Genomic DNA, 19,637 nt, shown 5'->3' with positions numbered 1-19,637 from the left:
AGCCTGCCATCTCTTCTTATAAATAATGTTATATTGAAACAGCCACACCCGTTCATTTACATCAGGTCTGTGGTTTCACCCTACAGTGGCAAAATTGAGTACTGTAATTTTGGTCAGGACCATATCCATCAAGCCTATAATGTTTACTATCTGATCATTTACAGAAAGTAAAGTTGTTGACTCCTAGTCTTCGTAAGTGCTTCGCTGAGAGTCTTCTACAGAATTCTCATTCTGCAAAATGTTAAGTAGGTATTGCTGGCAAGAAAATTCTACAGTCAAATCATTTTGGAAACCCTGCTTTTTAATCCCAGGACTTCTTAGAGCTTTTATTAAGTTAATGTGCATTATGAATTTCTAAGAGGTCGCCATAGTTTGCAGCATTTTCCCAAGTTTATTTGGGAACCCTTTTCTTACAAATACAGAGTGATGCATAGAGCTCCTGAGAACACACTTTGGGAGATGAGATGGCTCTTTAACAATAGCCAAGATATATTGTTAGGTGAGAAAAACAAGGTGTGTCCAGGACACACTCAACTGTATGAAAAGTGGGAGAGGGAAAATGTAGGTAAGTGTTTGCTTATGACGTTTTAATTGTGTCTGGAAAGGTCCATGAGGAACTGGTAATGCTACTCACCTTCGGTGGGTTAAAGCTGGGAGAGAGACATCACACAGTAGTTATTTTCTGCATCATGCCAGTATACTTTATTACCTAAACAATCAATTAATCCATCTGTCAGTCAGCATAATTAAATTTTTAAACCAAAAGGTAAAATGGTAAAGCACTTGGAAAACAGTTTGGCAGTTTTTAATCAAGTTCAATAGACACTTACCATATGTCCCAGAGTTCCATCTCTAGGTATTTTCCCAAGATAAATGAAAACATATGTCCTCACAAAGAATTTGTAAACAAATGTTCATAGCAGCTTTATTCATAATAGCCCTAAACTGGAAACAATTCAGCTGTGTATCATCAGATGAACAAATATACGAATTGGTCATATCCCTGTAATGGAATACTACTCAACGTTAAAAATAAAAAAAGGAGCAAACCACGGATACCTGCAGCAAATGGAGAAATTTCACAGATGTTAAGCTTGGTGAAAGGCAGACACAAAAGATTCTGTTTAATTTCAATTTTGTAAAAATCTAGAACACACAAAAGAAACCTACAGTGATAGAAAGCAGATCATTTGCTTGGGGTGAGGGTTGGGGAGGAGATTTAACTGTAAAGGGACACAAGGGAACTTTTTGGAGACATGGAAGCATTCTGTGTCTTGATTATGGTAGTGGCTACACATGTGTATACTTTTGCCAAAACTTGCCAGTCTGTACACTTAAAATGGTGAATTTTATTGTATGTAAATCATACCTCAATAAAGTTAATTTTAAAAAGAAATGTCTCTTAAAAGGGAGCAATGAAGGAGTAAGGGATATTCAATAATTTTAAAATAGGGTCAAGCAGCCCTGCAGTTGATTGCAAAAGGTTACTGTCACTCTCTAGGTGATCGTTCTCTGGAACCCCTAGAGAAATAGAAATGAGCAGCCCGTAACTGGCTGCATTTGTTCTTGTCCAAGCCAGCTGAGGGATCTGGTCTGAAAACCAGTTCTGCAGAAGCAAACCTGCTTCACCTGATTGAAGGTTCCCACTCACCATGAGTGAGGCTGGTGACCTTTCTCCCACTTGTGCGCTGTCTCTGATGATAGTCCCTCCGTTTTCTGGAAACTTGCCAATTCCAAGTGTAGCCCCAAAGTCATTTTGGGTCTACCACGTGGTGAAAATGTCAGCAGCGCATCGGACCTCACTGCAGCCTTGAAAGATTATCCCCAGTGGGCTATCTCCAGTTTACAAACCAACTGAACTCCAAAGTAAGAGACAGTGAAGAAGCTGTTTGACTCTTAGAACACATTTCCTGATTAAAATACTATTATGAATGGTAAAAACAAACAAAAAAATAGGCTGATCTCTAAAAGGCCACTAGAGTTTTAGGACATCACAGCCCTCATGTAACCTCAAGACCACCTGTATCCTTTGTTCCTATTCCCACTTCAAGGTTGTGTCTCTTCATACTGGACATAGGAATCAACCTTACCTGCAGACCTTTAAGGATAAGTCGTCTTTCCTATGACACAGTTTTAAACCTTGCAATTATTTCTGCTTACTAGCTGTCTATGTAGAGTCATGTGTAATCTAGCAGACATTTCTAGGCATTGCAACAGACCCACTAGGGACTGTAGCACATGCATTAGAGTGTGGCCAAGCCAGGTAAGCTGTGACTCAAAGAGCCTGCACTGAAAGCAAGACAGCCCTGGACTGTGGGTCAGCTCTGCTACATACCAGCTGTGAAGTGTTAGGCAAATTACTTAATCTGTATGTTTCCTCATCTGTATGATAACTGTGATAATAATACCTAGTTTAAAAGGTTATTATGTGTGTTTAATGAGGTAGCAGAGGAGTTCCATTTACGAATGCTGAGCAACAAAATCACCCCAAAAATCAGCGTCTTAAAAGAATGACACCATTCATTTTGTTTGAAAGTGTGCAATCTGGAAAATACTTAGTGGGGACAGCTTGTCTCAGCTTCCCTTGGCATCAGCTGGGCTGAAATCACCTGAAGGTTTGCCCACTCACATGTCTGGCAGTTGCTGCTGGGAAGATTCACATAGCTGGAGGCTTGGACACCTGGGACTCCTAAGCATCTCTCTCCATCTGTGTGTGGTCTCTCGAGCATGGCAGCTTCAGGGTAGCCAGATTTATTACACGTTATCTTTCATGACCTGGGCTTGGAACTCATGGAATCATTTCTGCCATAGTCACAAAAAGCTGCCCATATGAAAGAGGAGGGAATGCAGACCCCACTTCTCAGTACATAGCAAATCACATTGTAAGAACCTGTGGGATGAGATATTTTGGTGCAGTCATGTTTGGAAAATATAACCTGGCATAGTAGCAAACTGCTTAACACCTGGAAAAAGTAGGACCAAATAAATGATATGTATTTGCCCATTCCTATCACCACCCCCACCTCGCTATCACTTCTATAATTAACATTATTAGTGCTACTGCTAGTAAACCTGATGCACCTTTCAGTTCTGATGATGTGATGCTTGCCCTTCCTGCTGTGGGGAGATGAGGGTCACAGACCCAAGGGTACTTCCAGGAAATGGTGTAACAGAAACTTTGCTGCTGGCCCAAAAGTTCCACAACATAATTCACTGTGCATGAAGATGATATCATTGTTATGAGCAAAGATGGCTGCAAATACACAAGCTGAAAATAAAAAGGAAACTGGTTGTAGGTGGGGTGAAAAAGGCTTTTGTAGAAAGATGAGTTTGTTCTGAACCTGCAGCCTCCTCCACAGTGATGATGTCCCATGGAGCCCCTTCTTTCCAGCCCTCCACTCCCACTCCCCCAGGGAAACAAATGTGGCCAGAGCTTACCAAGTCCTTTAATTCACAATGTGTCATACCCACACCACAGTGCAGGGGCTTCTTTGGACTCATGTCCCTGTCTGTGACCCTACTGAAGACCAAGGACAAATTGTGGGCTTTATCAGCTGTAAGGCATTCATTTGGTAGGAGCCCAAAATAAAATAAAAGCTATAAATACATAGTGCAAAATCATGGAGTTAGTGTAGAATCTTTTCCTAATGGAAAAGGATCTCTGCAGCCACCTCTAATCCTCCCCTAGCTTATGGTGCTCTCAGGAAGCAGCTCTATTTAGAGGCTGACCCGCTTGTCACAAGCTGGCTCCTGAGCTCTTGCTGCTTCTCTCTTGCTCTCTCTCTCTCTGAACCTGGGTTGTCCATCTGCCCCACATCCAGCTGGTGCTAGCACAATACAGGAAATAATAAACACACCTTTTGGGGTCATGCTTTACAAATGCAAATTATTTTCACTAAGGGCACGCAGTTTAGATCCAATTTGTTCTTGGCTCTCTTTAGATTAAAAAGGTGCAGAGGGCAGGGGACCCAACCAGGCCAGAGGGTGTTGTTTCCAGAAAAACCAGCATCTAAAGGAGCCAAGCAGAATGGGATAGAGATTTGCTAGAGGCCACCTACTTTTATGTCAAACTTACTACATGCGTGGACCATTTCTGTGTGGCCTTCCCTGCCCTGCCTTTTCTCCAATACTATTGTGATGAACAACTTGGTCTTCCCCTCTAATTGAATTGGTTACTGATTCCTCTGTACTGCCTTAGAGAAGTACCTCTTATACTTTGGTCAGATCAGAATCACCTGGACACATAGCTGGCTGGACCTCTCCCCAGGGTTTCTAATTCAGTCCATCTGGAACAGGGACCCAACAGTCCGTAGTTCCAACAAACTCCCAGGTGATACTGATGCTGGTTGTTCACTCTTACAGTAGTTTTTCTGGCAGTACATATACCTTTATGATGGTATTTCTTTCTGCTTTTCATTATTTTTTTTTTTCTTGAGACAGGGTCTTGCTCTGTCATCCAAGCTGAAGTGCAGTAGCGTGATCACAGTTCACTGCAGCCTCTTAGGCTCAAGCAATCCTCCCACCTCAGCCACCTGAGTAGCTGGGACGACAGGTGCGCACCACCACACCCAGCTAATTTTTTGTATTTTTTTAGAGACAGGGTTTTGCTATGTTGCCCAAGCTCGTCTTGAACTAGTGGGCTCAAGCAATCTGTCTGCCTTGGCCTTCCACAGTGCTGGGGTTATAAGCATAAGCCACTGCTCCCAACCCATTATTATTTTTATAGCAAAGATTTAGGTCAGTACTGTCCAATAGAAATATAATACGAGCCACATATATAATTTTAATTTGTATAGCAATCACATGAATTAAAGTGGAAAATTAATAATTCACCCAATATATCGAAAATATTTCAACGTGTAGTCAATACAAAAATTAATGGAATATTCTACCTTGTTTCATACTAAGTCTTCAAAACTGCATATATATTATTTTATACTTACAGTACACAACTACATTTAGAGTGCTTAATAGCCACATGTGACTAGTGTCTACCATATTGGGCAAGGCAGACTTAAGTAATGCTTACTGTGTACCAGACAGTGACACAGACTCCTTACATGTTAACTCTTTTCGTCCTCACAATAATCCAATGATGTGGCTACTGTTGTAATTCTCATTTTACTGGTGGGGAAACAGGCACAAAGAGCTTAAATAGCTTGTCCCAGGCCACTGAGCTAGAAATTGGGAGAGAGAAGTTTGAACCTTGGCAGTCTGGCCTCAGGGTCAGCCACTTTACCACAAACCTCTCCTGCTCAACTGCAACTCCCTGGACAGTAGGAAGGAAACATTATTTCTTTGTGTGTCCCATAGCATAGGCAATGCTTAGCTCAGACAGGACGGCCAGTAAGTGTGTGCTGGATGAATTAAATGAGTGAGAGGAAGGTGAAGCACTGACACGGGATTTGTCAAACATGTTCTGCCAACAGGATTAAATGCCTCCAACCATCACTGTGTATGACTGAGTGAGAGGAAATATTTTAAAATTAAATTTGAAATCACCTAGTCATAATGAGCTTCCACGATAATGGAAAGATGTGAGAAAATACATAATGACAGGAATAAAAGGCTTATATACCATCTATTAGAGTGGCAGTCATGATTACAATGACCAGAACCTGGAAGGAGTACATGAAGGAAGCCTACCTGAAAGGGGTGAATCCTTAAAGGGATGTTAAATGGGATGAAAGGAATATTGTGGAGAAAGACATGGGAAATGATTGACAAGAAGGAAGAATTGTCTCCCTCATCATGAACATTAATTGAGTATCATCTGTGGCAGATCTGGTTCCCAGGAAGCAGGAAATTTGCATACCGGAGGTATTCCAGAAGTACTCCCAGAATCAACAACTTCAGGAAAGTAAGAGAAGCCGGATCAAGCAAGGGGGGATGTTGGGCTGCAACACAACCACACCAAGTCCTTAGCCAACCCTACGGGGAATTCCAGAGCTGGGATGGCTCTTCGTAGTCTTCCCACATTGGAGCAAGGCCGCTCTTTTAAGGCAGCTCCATTCCTTTTACGGGAACCAGTCATTGGATACTGGTTTCCCAGGAAAGGGGTGTAACCTTGAGCAAGGCAGCTCTCTTAATCCAAGGGCAATAGCTGAAGAGAAGTTCAGCTGTGTGCTGTCATCTGGCACCCCTCCTAGCAGCTCCGGAATGAGAACCTCATTGTTGTGGGTTGGGGGAGGAATCTGGGTAGTGGACTACAGTATCCACTACATCAACCCAATGCAAAATCTAAAAGAACCCAAAAGAGGACATCATGATAAATGGAAAGAGCCAGACAGAATCCCAACCCTGCCAGCTTATCTGGGAAATTGAGGCAAGGCCATAAAGCTGGTGAGTAAATTTATACCTAGTTTTGTGTGATTCTGGTGTTTGTCTCCACACCTCCTCAGGAAAGAGAAAAGGGAGGACACAGGAAATACATATAGGGTGGCATTTATGTGTCTGGGTACCTGGGTTTGTTAGAAGCTATGGTTGGGGTGAGAGAGGATCAGCTAAGCAAATCTCAGAGACAAGGAGCCACTTTCTCCTATTCCCCCTGCCTATTCCCCCTGCCTAGGACATAGGGGCAGCTACCCTTCTGTTACTGAGGAGGGTGTTTCTACAAGAGACAACATCCCCAGGTTGGGTTGTGGTAGTCTGTCTCCCCACTTCCAAGCTTAGCCTGGAGATAAGAGCCTTTCAGGGGATGCATTTAAGCTTTCATCTTGGTCTTATTTTCTTGGGTTCAACTCAGAGGCAAGGTTTGAACTATATCCCTAGCTGGAATGGGGGCCAGACCAAAATGGAACAGCCCTAGAGAGCCTGACTCTGCAGGGTCATCTGCCTATCATCTCCAAGGTCTGGTGAAGCTAGGAGCCCTTTAATCAGGTGGTGAGCTCACCAGGAGCAGAAGTAATCAGGAATAACTACTAAAGAAGTTTGCAGCTGGCAGTGTCTACAGCTGAGAATAGAAGGAGACAGAGAACGGGGGGGGGGAGTATGAAAAAAACAGTAATAGACTTAGCTGTGCATCTTGGCTCCATCCTGAATGTGTGACCTTGGATAAATCTTTTAACCTCTCTGAACTTGAGTTTTAGGGAATGAAACACACCTTACATAAGCTGCTTAAGTATCAAATCGGTTTTCGGGAGTAAAGTTATTTGCAGATGTGGTAGGTGGTTAATAAATGTGTGTTCCTCTTCTGCACATAACACAGGGTAAAGTGTTTCTACCTATGGATAAACTTTACAAAATTTGCCGGAATTTTCCCTACCAATATGCGTCTTATTGCCCATGGTGGGGAATGAGATAGTAGCAGCTGAGATCCATGGCTATGATCAGGATACTAGTTTATCTGGGATACACAAAGCCACACTCAGCCCTCAATAAATGTTTGTTGAATATGTAAATGAAGAAATGAACAAACAATGGAGTGGTGATAAGAGAACTCAGCTTTCCCTTCTTCCAGGAAGTCTTCCCAGGTTCCTCCAGCTTTCTTGGGTTCCCTGAAAAGCTTCTACATGTACAATATGCTCCACCCAATGTGCTTCTGAATTATAGACCATCTTCCATTATTCTCTCCTTGTTCTTTGTATGTTGAGCTTGTCTCCTTGGCTTGATGTGGACAAATGGTGTTTTTAGTTTTTCCACCAGAAAGCCACAGTGAATCATTCAGGTATGCAAATCCACAGATTTGTAGCCCAAAAGAGAATAATAAAAAGGTGGAGGGTGAGTACCCTTATAATCACATAGCACATGGGTTAAGATTTGTCCTTTTCTACCTCATAGGGTTTTGTGAAGATTGAGATGATATATGGAAATTGATTCGTACAGTGTTGTCATGCTGGACCCTTGTTGACTTCAGTAGTGATGGTACCATGTTCAAGAGGCTGAAAAAGAGACCTGGAGCCAGCAAATGAGACATGAGGTTTATTGAGGGGACTCACATATGGAAGAGTCCAGTGGTGATGAGCTGGACAGAACTGCATCTGCTGGTAAAAAGCATGCAGTTGATATAGCATTTGCACTTAGCGCCCTACCCTTAACAACCTCCACCTGTCAACTTTCATTTAACCCAAAATAAAGGGCTTCAGTCCCCTGTAGACCTACATTCCATGAAATGGGCCACAGATTCAGATGTTTCTCATAAGTAAGGAATGAATCTCCTAATCGGTCACTCCCAGATTTCTTAGCTGGGAATTCTAAGCACACATTCTTCTTAGACCATAGGGTCATTCTCAGGATAGGCTTAAGGTAAGCCATGGCTGTCAGGTGCAGCCATACAAGTGCCTAGCACATAGTAGATACTCAATAAATGGAAATTTAGCATTAGTGATGGTATCAGTATTGATATTGGGGAGGGTGGTAGATAATGGAGGAGGGAAGAGGAGAAAAAAGCTTTTTAATTCCCACACATGCACAGCCTGGAGGGCTGAGTTTCGGAATTCAGTTGTGAAATTCAGCTTATGCCCAAAACCCAAATTACACCTTGGGGTATGGCATCCTGCCTTGAAATGGGAAATTGGGCAGTCTCACAAGGATGCACAGCTGTGTTGCCTGAGCTGTTTTGTTCCAGGCAAACTGGAGCAGGCAGTGAACCTTTGGCAACTGAGGAGAGCAGGGCCAGACAGCTTTGCAGCCATCCAACAGAACCCAGTGAGAATACCAAGCAGCTGTGCACAGGGCTCCAGGAGAAGCCACAGGGGCTCAGGAGCAGGCAAGCTGCGTGCAGAGGAGGCAGACCCCCTTCTTAGACATCAGTCCCTCCTCGGGTGGGCCTGTCCATCCCCTCTTCCTGGACACTTGGCCACTGTCTCTGCTAACCACTAGTCACTGTCTCTTCTCCTTCCTCCTCAACAAGCTGTTTTGTGAGGGGAGAAGAAGTGCTGAGAGATATCAGCATGCCCGGGTGGATGTCAGGTCAAAAGCCCCAATGCTCTTTTTAGGTAGGTTATTCTCAGGCATGATCAGACCAGGACATTGTATCTTTTTCCTTTTCTGGCTTTGGAGAATTTGAAGCTAAGGGTACACAGATGCTGGTGTGCTCAAGTCAGGTCCTTTAGGCAGGTCCCAGGACTCTCCAAGAGGTTCCCTAGGAGTCCCAAAGGTCCTGTTATGCTCTCTGATGAGTGCATTGAACCAGACCCCAAGCCATGGGCTGCAAGCTCTGGGGATTCAGTGCACTGGGTTTATAGGAGCCAAGTGTTCTGGAGACACCACTACAGGCCTGTCCCTTGCATCTCTAGGGAGTGCCTAGGCCCTTGGTGAGGCTGTTCTATTAGCTGCCCCTTCTAACAAAAACTTCTATTTGTCCTATTTCCTGCTGCTGTCATCACAGCCTTCCAAAAGCATAAGCCTTGAACCAGAAAGCAAAAGCTGGGACTTGTCTCTGTAAAATCCAAATCTTGACAAACACTCTCACACCATCCTTTAGAAGTCTGGAGAGAAATGCAGGCCAGTTTGCTTAGGTAATTAGGAATGGAGCTTACCGTGGGGGGAGCAACGGTGGGACGAGAGGGTCTCTGCAGCAGATCGACAGGAGTTAGGTCCCAGCTCAGCCTTCTCCTGCCTCACTCTGGCCTGTGGGATGTGTGTGCATTTGATGCAGTTAATGTTAATCACAGAAGCAAGCAAAGTAAAAAGATAAATACATGCACTCAAACACACACACACACACACACACACACCCTGAACTGGCGTGTCACAGGACTGATGTTATTTACTGCTTGCTTTCATTGACACTGTCTTCAAAGAAATAAACATCTATGATTTTGTAGTAAGCATTCAGCTGCAAATAACTCAAATGTGTGGAATTATTCTTTCATTCTCACATGGTTTCAAAAGCATTATTGTGCTCTTATTATGTATCAGATAGTGAACTAAGTTCTCAGGCTCCAGATGACTCAGGTCAAGAACTCACAGCCCCAGGGGAGGGTGTAAGTTTAGTTTAGAAACTAAAACAAGAGTTACCACCTATTTAATGTGAGGCACTGTGTGGGGCCTTCCAAGCATCTTAATCGCATATTCCCACCCTAAAAGCACCCTGCAGATAGGTGTTATTTTCCTCATCATACAGCTGAGAAAAATGAAGCTTAACTAATTTGCCTGAAGTCTACAACTAGAAAGTTACAAAGCCAATATTGAACCCAAATCCCACTGACCCCATGCCCATGGCCTTCCCACTATGTCCTTTACTGAAGGTCTCTTTGCAGAGAAAAGTCACAATAGGAACAGGAACAGAGTGTCTGGGAGCACTGGGCAGGGAGCCACCGTTTCTGCCTGTAGAGTTGAGGGACCTTGACCTTGCCAAGACAAAATGACAGTCTAGTTGGGTTTTGGAGACGACTACATCATCACTGAGCAGGAAGGGAGTATGGACAGAAATTGTGAACGAGACTGGACATATCCACGTCCAGCACCTTATGTGGCTTCCACATTTAAGCAACAGGGTAACCTAGCCCCATGATACTGACAAATAAGCTTTGATTTTCATTCAGCCTGCTTGGTCAGGAAAGTAGTGACTGTTTATATTACATGGGTGGTGTTTACCCTGATTCCACAGTTGGAATTTGAACACGTTAAAAACTGTATGTTCAGGTTGTTGTCTCCCTGACCATTTCACCTAACTCCATACTTTGAATTAGAATGTTTTAAAAAGTAAGAATCAGGCAATATAGACAGATACAGCAAAAGTCTTAGAATTTTCCCTCCTCTCTCTAAGTGGACTCCAAAGCACATCAGTAGTTACATTTGACTAGAATCTATCAACTAGGCTAAAAGAGATCCGAGGATCCAGAAGCTGGCATTAAGGCAGGGAGCATCTCAGCACCCCGCGCCTACTCCGCCACCCGCATGCCCGCATCTGTGGGTGCATGATCTCACACCAGGGTGCTGGGAAAGTTGCCTACAAACCTCCCTTCAGTTATGTCCCCTTCTAGAGCCCACCCCATGGTAACCTTCACATTGCATTGTCCCTGCTGTCTGCCATCCATGCACCATTTTAAAATATATATTTTTAAAATTTAGAATAGTTTTAAATATACAGAAAAGTTGCAACAGTAGTACAGAGTTCTAGATGCCTTGTTTGCACTTTCCTCTGTGATTAGCATCTTGTATTACTGTAGTGCATTTGTCACAGTTAGTTATATGGATACATTATTATTAACTGAGGTAGCACTTTGTTCAGACTCCCTTTTTTTTTGCCTAATGTCCTTTTTCTCTTCCAGGATGTCATCTGGGATACCACATTACATTCAGTCTTCATGTCCCCTTAGGCTCCCTTTGGCTGTGACAGCTACTCAGACCTTCTTTGCTTCTGATGCCCTTTGCAGTTTTGAGTACTGGTCAGCTATTTCGTAGACTCCCTCAATTGGGATTTGTCTGATGTTTTTCTTATAACTATACTGGGATTATAGGTTTGGGAGGGGAAAACTACAGATATAAAGCACCTCTTTCATATCAAGGGTACATATTGTCATCATGACATTATCACTGTGGATGTTCGCCTTGATCACCTGGCTGAGGTCGTGTTTCTCAGGTTCTCTACTGTAAAGCAGGGAGCAGTTTTTATGAACTTCTTCCTTTTAGTTTGGAAGAGTACAAGGCAGTCTGGACTGATGCATTTGTGTTCTTTCCCATGATGTCAGAGAGATGTTCCATGAATATTAATGATCTTGTTATTTTATTAGAAGCTGAGTTGACCTTTTCATCCATCTGATTTGACTCTCATTTTTGTTTATTTGAGGCAAGTCTTTGAGAGAACACCTTTGGTATGTGAGTTTATGCTCCTGTCACCGCAAATTTTATTTCCTTCTATACTATTAGCTCCTTGCAGGAAATGGCTATGTCCTCAATATGCAGACACCATATAACAGTCTCCAGCTTTATTCCATCTGTTTCCCCAGCCCACAGTGTGTGTGCGCACCAGGAAGCTTCATGGCCCTCCTAGTATGCATTTGTTCCTTACTTCCCTGAGGGAACCTGTGGCTGTTGATCAGAGAAATCATGATGCTGTAGAAAGAGCCTGGCATTGAGATGTTTCCCTTTCTCTGAGCCTGGTCAGGAAAGTGGGACAGTAAGGAAACCCAAGTTAAAATCAGCCCATTGAGCTCCAGCACTTAAAAGCCATTGATGTCTAAATCCAGAATGGTCACTGAAAGAGCTTTGATTTCACTTCTACATGGATGGTATTACAGTTACTGCTGCTGCCTAACAAACCACCCAAAACTTAGTGGCTTAGATCAATAGTAATCATTCATTTTGCTCATAAGTCTGTAGCTGGGGAGGAGTCGCTTGTCTCTGCTCTCCCCTGACTCAGCTGCATGGGCTGAATCTAAGTCAACTTGATGGGCTGGAAGGTCCACTTTCAAGATGGCTCATTCACATGGCCAACCGAGTTGTACTGCTATCATCTGGAAGTGAGGCTGAGGCAGAAGGCTGTGAACCTCGGTTCCTTTCCACATGGGCCCCTCTCTGGGCTGCTCAGGCTTCCTCACAGCATGGCAGCTGGCTCCCAGGAGTAAGCACCACAAGAAAACCAAGAAGTAGCCATACCACCTTTTAAGACGTGACCTTAGAAGTCAGGTAGCATCACTGCAGCCACAGTCACAAACCCACCCAGATTTGAGGGAAGGAACATAGACCTTACCTCTCAACAGGTGAGCCAAAGTCACATTTAGGAAGGGTAAGCAGATTGCAATGTACTGGTCGTTCTGGGGAAACACCAGCTGCCACAGATGGCTAGTAAGTGATTTAGGAGAGTTTCTTATTCTTCAGCAAATATGTGTTGTAGCCTAGGTGCTGGACTAGACATGGGCATATAACATTGAATCAGACATGGTCCCAGCCCTGGCAGCTTCCACTTCAGACAAGGAAACAGACAAAACACTGGCCATTTCCATTCAGAGAGGTGAGAGCTAGAGTAGAGATAAGCTTATAGGTTACAAGCACACAAGGAGGGATTCCTAACAACAGTTTCAAGGCCCAAGAAGAATTCTCAGATGAGTTCTAGGTGAGAAATGTTTGTACCAAGTTGAATCAAATGACTAAGGCAAAAAAGCTAAAGCTGAAGATTAAAGGCAGCATAGTTGCCCCCAAGTGTTGCTGCACTTGGGGAAAGATTTGTCATGGTCATCACAGCTGTTACTATTATCTTCATCAAGCATTCCTCTACTCATGTAGGACATTTTCCTGGATCAGAAATTTCTCAGGATTTCTTGGGCAGTCAGGATCAGAGAAACCTGGGTTTAAATCCTGGTACTGCTACCTGGTGGTTGTTTTGACCTCAGACAAATGACTTAACCATATGTGAGTGTGGAGATGACGGGGGACTTGAGCTGAAAACTTGTCATTCTTCCCTGTTTCTTGCCCCTGGGAAAAGGCCTATGCTTACTCTGTGTGAGTGTGTGTTCACATGTGTTTGTTCATATGTTTTTTAGGAGGCCGTGATCTGTCAGCCCCCTAGAGCTTCAGCGCAAGGTGAATTCATGTTGGCTGGAGGCCATAGGTGTGTCTGGGGCACACAGGTCCTGTCTCACATGGCTTTCTTGCTGGAATGTATTCAAGAGATTGTACTCTGGGAAGTAGTTTCCCAAAATACAAGTCATGGACCTGATCAATCTAGCTGTTGAACCAGTAATCTCAGAGATGTCTGTAATCTACCAGATACTGGTCCCAGTTAGCTCTAAGCAGAACTTTCTGTCCTTCAGCCTTGTTATCTGAGGCATGTTCCCAGCAGGATTTTATAGGAGGGAACATTTTAAATGTGGCAACCTATAGTGAGGGAAGCAGAAAAGATTTGCACCCAAAAGTCCTTGGTTTCATAAAGAAGTGAAGTCACAGGCATGGATTACCTCTTAAGATCAGTCACCCAGCTCACCCTGAAATCAGTGATACATATTTATTTTTGGTTAAGGGAAACCATGCTCCAAGGAATTAGAAGTTTATATTTGATCTTTAATAAAAGGAATCATTGGAGTTCAGAGATGGACCATACTAGAACACTGGAACCACAGTGAGTATAAAAAGAACACTGGCCAGGCACAGTGGCTCACGCCTGTAATCCCAAAATTTTGAGAGGCCAAGGCAGGCAGATTGCTTGAGCCCAGGAGTTGGAGACCAGCAACATGGCAAGACCCCATTTCAAAAATTAGCTGGACATAGTGGTGTATGCCTGTAGTCCCAGCTACTCGGGAGACTGAGGTGGAAGGATCACTTGAGCCCAGGAAGTCAAGGCTGCAGTGAGCTGTGATCACAATTCACTGCACTCCAGCCCAGGACAGGAGTGAGACCTTGTCCTGCTGAAAAGAAATGAAGAGAGAGAGAGAGAGAGATAGAAACAGTGTGAGTTTGGCGCATTCATGGGATTGGCAGGCAATGAGTTGACCTGAGTCCCTCCCTGCCCCTCACCCTGTGTGGGGCTGTGTGGCCAGGGTAAAGGGTAAATCATTTCACTTTGTTGGTCCTCAGCTTTCTCATCTGTAAAGTGGAGGGGCTGATACCAGAGTCCCAACATCCCTTCCAATTAAAGAACAATAATCTTGAAATTAGAAAAGCCCATTTCCTGGCAAGGTTGTATGCTATTGCTCATGCAGAAAACAAACTCCCTGATGGTCAGACTTGGTGTGCTTAGATGCTCTTTTCTTTTGTTGTTGAAGCATCAATTGCAGAAGCTAAATTGCCAAGTGTTCCAGTTTTCTATTGATAATAGAAACCAAAACAGTGGCTTAAAGCAGTAATACAATCATTTATTTTATTCAAAAATCTTAGGGTTGACTGGGCTCAGCTAGGCAGCTCTCATTTGGGATCTCTTGGGTGACTGCAGTCCAGCAGTGGCCAGGGTCATCTTGCAAGCTCTTCACTTTCATGTCCCATGCCTGGCTGGGGCTGGGACAGCTTGGGCTCCTCAGGCATTCCTGTCGCTCTCTGCAAGGTTTCTTTATGTGGCCACCTCCAGGGAGCTGGAGTTCTTACAGTGGGCCAAAGCCCACAAGAGAAACCTGTAAAAGTTGCATGAGCATTTTGGCTCTGGCCTCAGAAGGGATGTAGGGTGTCACTTCTGCCTCATTATAGTCATCAAGGCAGTCACAAAGGCCTACCTAGGTTCAAGGGGAGGGGAAACAGACTCTACCTCTTGGTGGGAAGAATGTCAGAGAACTTGTAGCCACAATTTAAAATCACATCAAGCGTCCAGGATGGTTCAGAAGATTTCTCAGACTGCTGTGATTCTCTGTTAAAAGGGTTTGAAACAGCAATGCACAAAATATCTTGCAATAGAAAACCTAGTTTAATGGGGAAGGAAGATCTACTTAGAAACAAGAAACTTAAAATTATGAAAAAAAAGACAAAATTCTATTTTTATGAATTTTCTGTGTAACAAATATGCCTTGTGTGTATATAAGCAATTTTAAGAAAAAATGTGTATGTATATATGTATGTATATATAATTTTTTGTTTTATATATATATATATACACACACACACACACATATATAATTTTGTGGGTTTTATATATATAATTTTTATTCTACCAAACGATGGAGTGTATGAGATGTTAGGATTGGGGAAGAGGAGAGAATTAAATCAGGGGCTTCCAGTCCTTTTATTGTACTACAAGCTCCCCCAGTTACTTGCAAAATGAAGTTAATTTACTGGGTTGTTAAAAGAACACCAAATGTGTCATACAGAGCCCTGGAATAGAGATAGGAAAAAAAAACAAGACGGAAGAGAAGTCAAGAGACCAACAATAGAAAATCAGTTCTCCAAAGATGTGAATCATTGCCTTTGAATGGCAGAGCACCCTGGGGAGATGGGTAGAGCAGAACAATAAATGAAAGTAGTTAAGAGTGTAGACTCTGCAGCCAAGCTGCCTAGGAACAAATTGCAACTTGCCATTCCCCACCTATGGGCAAGTTCCTGTACCTCTCTGTGCTTCTTTTCCTCAGTTGCAACAGGGAGCTAATAATACCTGCTTCATCAGGTTGTGTGAGAATTAAATGTGTCAGTACAGGCTTAGCCCTTTGAGCAGTGTATAGTATATATTAGCCGTTTCTCTTTTCACCAATTCCCTTGTTGCCTTTGCCAGATGCAAATGTCATACCCAATATGGACTGCAGGCAGCCAACCAAATAAACAGAAGGAGGAGGGCCTTTCCTTCCCTTGGGTCCTGAGCTCATGTATGCATTGGAATTTTCAGTAGGAGGAGACCTTCTTGCGATATCTGGACATCCATCAATATGTAGATTCCACCCTGCAACACTTGTCCATATTCGGACACGTTTTAAAAATCGGTTCCACATTTCAAGCATGTCAAGCTAGGTTTTAGCTTTAGTCTCTACTACGTATTTGGAATTAAAGCCTCTAGAGTCCATTATGTAAATCCATGCAAATAATATGCAAAGAGGCAGTAGCCCCAGATTGTGGGGAGGGGGAGTGTGTAGTCCAGCACAAAGGGCCTTGAATGAAAATTTGCATGTGTTAGGGAAGCCCTGGGTTGAAGGCCTTAGATGTTTACTGTGACAGTATGCACAGCATTCAGTTGTTAACCTTTTGTGCCAAAGAAGAGAGGTAAATGCTTATCTGATTTCCATATTGAAGGTGACAGTAGAGGTTGGAGGTGGTGTTTGGCTAGCACAACATTGTAGGTATTTTTATTATACAAATGAAAAGTTACTTTGAAATAATGGCTGTGGTCCAGGCTGTGTCCCCAACCAGCAATGTGTTCTTGGGCAAGTCACTTCCCTCCTTCTGTTGCCCACTCTGTGAAATGAGGGGATTGGATTAGATGAAACACCAGATCCCCTCTCACTGTAACATCTAAACATCATCCTCCAGGTAAAAATCCTTTGGCACCTAGGGTGGCAGTATCCATTCATTGTGCCAAGGATGTACTCTAAAGTCCAAAGAAAGGGCTAAGAGGTAACTCTACAGTTCTTCTAGAGAGAGCAACAACTTCAGGGGATGCTGATAGCTGAGTGGGGGAAATAGGCAGCAGCAACAACAAGGACAAACATATTTACTTAGACTGTGTATCTTACAGCACCAAGGATTCCAGTCATAGGCTTCCCAGGTAGGAGGATGTAAGTTCTTGGAGTGCCAATAACAGGAAAGTCAGGGGAATTTTTCCCCTGAGTATTTTAAAGAGCAGTCTGTATTAACCCCTCTCTCTGCCTCTGGAGTGCTGCAAAAGTTCTCCTAGAGGCCATGGTGGCTCCTCTCCCACCTGGCCAGTCCCTGGGGTCAGCCAGTGTTGCTTCCAAAAGACTGCTGTGTCCTTGGTCTCTGGTCTTTTATTGTATCTGACACATCTGGTGCCTGGCCCCAGAGATTCCTCGGGCCCTTAATTTTAACTCCAGCTGTTGCAGCAAACACCAGCTGGGTGCAGGCAGAACCTGAGAGCTCCATGGCCGAGAGTTTCTCTGACCCAGCTAATGGAGACCTGGCATCAGTCAGGAAGTGCAGTGATGAGCACCCCAGGAACAGCCCTTGATCAGTGAATATGGGAGCCTCTGGGTGAGTGTTCTTTTCAGGCAGACAATTTGAGGTGCAGCCTAGTCAGCTCTACCGAAGTCCCCAGTGAGTTTGAGGTGCCCACCTGGACCAGCTCATAACCTGCCCTCAGATTGGTTTTCCCTGTTTCACTCATCTCAGACCCCCACGGCTGACCCCACAGATCATTTTCCAGTATAAACTTCCTGCACAAAAGCCCTGTCTCTGTCTCTCGTTTTTCAGAGGATCTCTAACATAAGGCATGTATATTAGTTTGCTAGGGCTTCCATAACACAGTACCACAGACAGAAATGTATTTCCTCACAGTTGAGGAGGATGGAAGTCCAAGCTCAAGGTGCCAGTAGGGTTGGAGTCCCGGGAGGCCTCTCTCCTTGGCTTGCAGATGGCACCCTCTAGCGGCCATGTTCTCACATGGTCATCCCTCTGTGCACACGTGCTCCAGATGTCTGTGTGTCCTAATCTCCTCTTAAGAAGGACACCAGTCAGATCGAATTAGGGCCCACTCTGTTGGCCTCATTTTACTTTAATTACCTCTTTGAAGGCGTCATCTCCAAATATAGTCACATTCTGAGGTACTGGGAGTTAGGGATTCAACATAGGGATTTTGGGGGTACATAAGTCAGTCCTTAACAACACTTAACCCTTGTGAGCTAAACAGAGGCTTGAAAGGGAATGTCCATCAAAACATGGAGGTCACCACCACTAGCCCTAGGAATAGATTGTCTCTCTGGTGGTAAGCCGTGGGCAGGATAGGGGCCCCAGAATAACCCTGAGCAGGTCAGAGCATAACAGCACATTAGTTCCTCTGGGATGCAACATACTGTCCTCTTCTTCCTCCTTCTGCATCATTGATAGTGGTTGACCAGGATAAGCATGCACTTTAAAGACAACCCTTGTTTCACATACTTCTGCTACTGTGTGACTTCCCACATGTTGCCTATTCTCCCCAAACCTCAATTTCATGCCCCACCGAGTGGTCATATGGATTAAAGCATGAAAGCCTGGGCCAGGGCAGGTGTTCAGTAAACAGGTTTTAGGATTGACTCGAAAACACAGAATGGACTGTTGGTGTGTGGTCACCACTGGGCCACAGACCAGTACCAATCCGTGGCCTGTTAGGAACCAGGCTGCACCGCAGGAGGTGAGAGGCCGGTGAGCCAGCATCACCGCCAGAGCATTACCGCCAGAGCTCTGCCTCCTGTCAGATCAGCGGCACCATTAGATTCTCATAGGAGCACAAACCCTGTTGTGAACTGCACATGCAAGCGATGGATCTGGGTTGCGTGCTCCTTATGAGAATTGAATGCCTGCTGATCTGAGGTGGAAGAGTTTCATCCCAAAACCATACCCCCCACCCCCGCCACCAACTCCAGTCCATGGAAAACTTGTCTTCCACAAAACCAAGTGGAAGACAATTTGTCCCTGGTGCCAAAAAGGTTGGGGACCACTAGTCTAGATTGTGAAAGAAAGTTTAGAAAAAAATAGATTGTTTAGGGCAAATTTTTGGTCCTAGAGTTAGTGGATGCTAGAGCCTCAGTGCAATCTAAAGTCCCCTGCAGCCTTCCACTCCCCACCAATTTAGAAGTGCAGGGTGAGGAGGATACTGGTCCACACCAAGGCTCCACCACACACCAAATGGTGATCCTGGGCCTTGTGTCAAAGGCATGCCTGGAGATCTCCTCCCCATGTCTGCTTCTCACCAGGGCCCTGCCTTCTCCATCAGACACCTGGGAATCACAGCTGGGGCCCCTGCTTCGGCCATTTGTCCTGCTGGAATCTGATAGGGGATAGAGGCTCTGAGAGAGTAATTAGACACAGACAGAGATCTCTCTCCATAGTCAGGGGAGCCTAGCAGGGGCTGAAGGAACTGCCTGAGGGTGACAAAGAAGGGGATCCATGAACAAGGAGGTGCTAACAGAACCAGGAGATGCTAACAGGTCAGAATCAGGCCTCAGAGGACTGTTGGGCCATTCCTCAGCTGTAGAGACAGGCTCTTCCCAACCCATGTGTTGTCAGGGAACAGCTCCTACATCTCATGCTTGCATGAGGTACCGTTTTTAAAAATAGACACATGCTATTGTGAGTAATAAAATCCACACATAACTAGAAATGTTTTAAATGTATACGTTTTTGTCCTTGTG

The 19,637-nt window shown here is 44.2% G+C and overlaps 1 protein-coding gene across 3 annotated transcripts in view; it reads left to right on the top strand.

Annotated features, from left to right (window-relative positions):
- Positions 1–19,637, top strand: part of TMEM108 (transmembrane protein 108) — a 330,997-nt gene that overhangs the window by 296,123 nt on the left and 15,237 nt on the right. The gene's annotated exons all lie outside the window — the stretch shown is intronic.

This window comes from Papio anubis, chromosome 2, assembly GCF_008728515.1.
Source record: "Papio anubis isolate 15944 chromosome 2, Panubis1.0, whole genome shotgun sequence".
Taxonomy (NCBI): Eukaryota; Metazoa; Chordata; class Mammalia; order Primates; family Cercopithecidae; genus Papio; species Papio anubis.
The sequence above is the reverse complement of the archived record's forward strand: the minus strand, read 5'-3'. Positions and strand labels throughout refer to the sequence as shown.